This window comes from Miscanthus floridulus, unplaced genomic scaffold (genome assembly GCF_019320115.1).
Source record: "Miscanthus floridulus cultivar M001 unplaced genomic scaffold, ASM1932011v1 os_2152, whole genome shotgun sequence".
Classification (NCBI taxonomy): Eukaryota; Viridiplantae; Streptophyta; class Magnoliopsida; order Poales; family Poaceae; genus Miscanthus; species Miscanthus floridulus.
This window is the reverse complement of record NW_027098127.1, coordinates 3,096-8,053: the sequence shown is the minus strand read 5'-3', so window position 1 is coordinate 8,053 and position 4,958 is coordinate 3,096. Positions and strand designations below refer to the sequence as shown.

Genomic DNA, 4,958 nt, shown 5'->3' with positions numbered 1-4,958 from the left:
GAATTTGTTGAGAACCAGATTTTATTCTTTCTAGGATTGAGGAGTAGTATCTCGCCATTAATTTGCCGTTTATTTTTTTGTTGGGGCTGTCTTTATTGGCTTAATCGAAGCCTTGCTAAACATGCGCACACAAAAACGACTTTGAAGGAAAAAAACGACGAAAGCCAAAACCATTCTTGACTACAACTGAAACCATAAAAAGTTAAAAACCTGATTTTTTTCCCCTCTAGCTTCATCGTTTTTTAGAAATCCAAAACCCTGCCATTGCTAAAGAGTCCTCGTGCTACTTTTTTTTAGAGTACACTGTACCAGTAGCTCAAACTACGGTAGCAGTAATTACTGTTGGATAATACTACAGTAATCACCTTGGGGTCTGTACCCAAAAGTGACGCTGGGTGGGTCAAAACTGAAAACTGGGACGGCTGCCCAGGCCTCGAGGAGGGTGAGTGAACACGTGACATGTGAGTAAAAAAAAAGAAAAAATAAAAAATAAAAAGAAAGGGGGTGGGTGGGGGGGGGGGGGGCATGGAGAAAAGAACAAGCGTCTCTGACAGTGGGTCAGCAGAGCACGCCCAGATCGATTCGACGCCACTTGTACATGCACCCCGAGAAGCCCTAGCTTTGACCCTTCTCGTCTTTGCACAACCTTGCCCCTCTGAGGGCAGTCCCAATGATATATTGATGATGGTTTCTATCTTTGTTAAATGACTTTGCCACGTAGGTAAAATACTGACATGGCAATGTAATTAATGAAGAAAGAGCAAAAATCATAGAAGAAACCAGGTCTACTCTTGACCTAATGCACCAAGAAACCATGAAATCGTCATTGAGGAGAAACTACCAGTTTCTAAGGAGCTCGTGTCGCATTTTCATTGGAGAAAAAGATAGAGTTAGAAGAGAGAAAAAAAATAGTTATTACTCATAGAAATCATAGGTTAGAAAGGAATATTTTTTTTAGTGCGATATCCTATGTCATACAAACTGCTATTTTCTTTCGTCGTCGAGACTGCCCTGACTGACCGCAGCCCTACTCCCCCACACCGCGCACCGGCCGCACCACAGGAGGAGCATGCCGCCCCCACTTTATTAAAATCTGCAGCCTTTCGCCATCCCCAACATGACCACCACCACTCTGCGGGCTGCAGCTATATCCTGTATAGGAGTCTCTCGCGCATCAGCGGAGGCGGAGGGCGGAGGCGGAGGCAGAGGCAGGCCGGCCGCCGGGCAGGACCGCATTCCGTTCCGCCGCCATGGCCGCCTAGCAGAGGTACGCTCGCTGCCCTTCCCCCTTCGTCCCCATCCCGCCCTGGTTGCTTCTTGCGTCCCTGACCGACTCTGATTGATTTGACTGATTGGGGTTGGGTGGGTGCCGTCAGTCCTCCCCTTCTTCCCCCATCAATTCCTCCGACGTTGGTTTCTTTCTTTCTTTCTCGCGTTTCTTCTTTCTCATCTGTCGATGCAATGCCGCCGACGCCCGTCTATTTCTTCATCTGCTCTGTTCCCCTTTTCTTTCTTGACGCATTTAATGGCCTCCCTCCGCTCCACGTTCAGCGCCCAGCAGATGTCCGATGTCGGTGTGCTTGCTGCTCGTAGCCTGCCTGCCTAAGTGCCTACCACCTCCTGTGATTCCGGTGTGATCCACCTCCTTTCCTTTCCAAGGGGAGGGGAAGAAAGCGGGGAGGCGCTCGTGATTCCGCCACCTGTTCCGGTCCAGGTTGCAGCTAGCCACCGCTTTTCTTGCTAATCTCCTGTTCCGGCCTGGCCACGCCCACATCCATCCTCCACCCCCGTCTCCTTTCCTGCCAAACGCTGGCGCCTCTCTGTGATCCTTGGGGCCTTGTTCATAGTGCTGTGCCGGGTGCCCTTTGCTGCTGCTTCTTCGCTGATGCAATGGACCGGGTGCTGGATCTGTGTAGTGGTTCGGGCTTCCTTTAGGTGCGGCTGCTCGGTTGCGCCTATCTCCTTGCTCCCTGCCTGCAAACCTTGTGTGCAGTAGCTTGTTATTTCGGCGTTTCTGCGAACGTTTTAGGTTTCCCAGTTCTCAACCGGTGGGCTGCTAGTCTCTCCCAGCAATTTTGTGGTGTTTGAAACGTGTTTGTATTTTCTGTTAAATTCCTGTACCAGTTCTCTGTCAACAGCTCTGCTTTTTAGACGGCTCCTATCAGCGTACTACGTTCTAATATACTGTTCTTTGTTCTTCATTGTTTCTGTAGATGCCGGGGAACTCAATTGACAAGTGAGCAGTCTTGTTAGATTTTGGATGAAGTGAAGTGAAGTGGAGTAAAAATTGGATCTTCACTAGTCTGATTGATCTGCACTGCTAGAACTCCTTGTGATCACCATGTCCGTGGAGGTTGCCAAGCACGACGTGCCTGGGCACCAGGCTACTAAACCAGTGGCTGATCATGCAATAGATCCAGTTCCTGCAAAGGAGGACAAGAAAGCAATGGATGGTGCGCCGAAGCTTGCTGCTGCTAAGAATGTCCTGGAGGAGCAAAAGTCCTCCCATCGGCGGCAAGAGTCTTCTGCATCAATGTTGGACAAGGGTCCTTCCAGTGTTTGCTCAAACTGCGGTGTCCTGGACGAGGCGCCAACCCTGCAGGGCGATTCCGGGGAGCTGAAGGATATCCAGAGCTTGGACTGCGGTGGTGGTAACCAGGAGAAGAATACGTCGCAGAAGAGCAGCATGAGCGAGAGCTTTGCTTCTGCCAAGGCCAGCGATGGGGCGAACAGCCTGAGGAAGACCAGCGGCAGTGCTAAGATCAGTGACCGGGCTGATTTTCCAGAGAGTGGGAAGAGCAGCATGTGCCGCCCGAGCGCGAGCAGCAACATCAGCGATGAGAGCTCGTGCAGCAGCATGAGCAGCAGCATGACGAAGCCGCACAAGGGGAGTGATTCTAGGTGGGAAGCCATCCGAGTGATAAGGTCTAGGGATGGCATTTTGGGTTTGAGCCACTTTAGGCTGCTTAAGAAGCTGGGCTGTGGTGATATTGGCAGCGTGTACCTCTCTGAACTGAATGGTACAAAGAGTTACTTTGCCATGAAGGTCATGGACAAAGGTTCATTGGCGAGCCGGAAGAAGCTTCTTCGAGCGCAGACGGAGCGGGAGATACTGCAATCTCTGGACCATCCGTTTCTTCCGACACTGTATACCCACTTCGAGACAGATAAATTCTCATGTTTGGTGATGGAGTTCTGTCCAGGAGGGGACCTGCACACCCTTCGACAAAGGCAGCCTGGAAAATACTTTTCAGAGCAAGCAGCTAAGTATGTTTCACTCTTAAAATTACAGTGTTCCTCATATATATATATATATATATATATATATATATATATATATATATATATATATATATTGCAAATATTGATTTTATTTTGTTAGTACAGTCCAGTGTAGTAGCTTGATCATATTTAATTATCCTGGCATTCGCCTCTGAGTGTATCCCTTACTTTGAGCTTGTATTGTAGTATATTTTTACTGTTACGTATAATCCAACACCTCAGATCATACTATAAATATGCTCATAGTCATGTCATTTCTTCAAGGTTCTATGTAGCCGAAGTTCTCCTGGCCCTGGAGTACCTGCATATGCTTGGGATTATATACCGTGATCTGAAGCCGGAGAATGTCCTTGTTCGGAGGATGGGCACATCATGCTCAGATTTTGACCTCTCCCTTCGTTGTGACGTAAGCCACTGTTGTCAAGTCTGCCAACCCGGACTAGATGCACTGCAAAGGGCAACCAGCATACTGTGTGCAGCTGCTTGTATCGAGCCATCCTGCATCCAGCCGGCTGTGTTGCTCCAACTACTTGCTTTGGTCCCCGTTGTTTTCTCCAAATCCAAGTCCAAGAAAGAGAAGAAGCCAAATCCGAAGCCTGAGATCGTCAACCAGTTAGCCCGCTGCCTGAGCTCATCGCGGAGCCGACGATGCTCGCTCTATGTCATTTGTTGGCACCCATGAGTACTTGGCGCCAGAAATAATCAAGGGAGAAGGCCATGGCAGTGCTGTGGATTGGTGGACCTTTGGTATATTCCTTTACGAGCCCTATTTGGTAAGACCCCTTTCAGGGTCCGGAAACCGGGCTACACCTTCATGTTGTTGGTCAGCCCCTGCGGTTCCCAGAGTCCCCAATTGTGAATTTCTCAGCTAGGGACTTGATAAGAGGGTTGCTGGTCAAAGACCCGCAGCATCGTCTTGGCTACAAACGAGGGACTACTGAGATTAAGCAGCACCCGTTCTTCGAGGTGTGAATTGGGCATTGATACGGGTGCAAGCCCTCCGGATGTACCAAAGCCTGTCGAGCTGGATCGCCCACCGAAGCCAGCCCCAGCTAACGATAAGGTTGCTTCAGCTGCCAACCAGAAGGCCCAGATAACTTTCTGGAGTTTGAATTCTTCTAGATTGCTTTCCTTTTTCAGTTTTGTAATGTGGGTCGTGCATGCAAGCTGTGGTATGAAAGGAGGAAGATCAGTTCGGAGCGTATACTGTGATGACTGGTGATGCTCTATTGTGCTGTAGCTCTATTTCTAGTAGCTCGTGTTCCTTTTCTTTTCCCCTTGAACTGCTAAAGACCCAATTTGTACCGGTCAATGTTGCAATTTTTTAGAAAACCTTGTGGTGCTTAAGGACACAGGGGAGTACTTTCACCCAGGCATTGTAAATCCTGTTTGATTTATCATCAATTTCATGTCTGGTACTACATAGACCTTGATAGTTCTTGGTTTCTTGTAATCTTTTATGTGAAATCAAAATCATGCATGTCTGGTTGCTGCAGCCTATTGGCTAGAATGAGAGAGAGCTACGATTATAACCAGCATCTGAACTCCACTATTTGATTGGTCTATTTCCATGTGTTTGATTGATGCACTGGTATATGTGTGAGAAATGGAGCATGTATAAAACTGGAAAGGAAAATGGTACAAACGTTTGCAAGATGTTGAGGTGTACTGATGAG

General features: G+C 48.3%; 1 pseudogene; it reads left to right on the top strand.

The window, feature by feature from the left end:
- The first annotated feature begins 1,017 nt into the window (after positions 1-1,017).
- On the top strand, positions 1,018-4,404 carry LOC136534662 (serine/threonine-protein kinase D6PK-like; annotated as a pseudogene).
- The last annotated feature ends 554 nt before the right edge of the window (positions 4,405-4,958 follow it).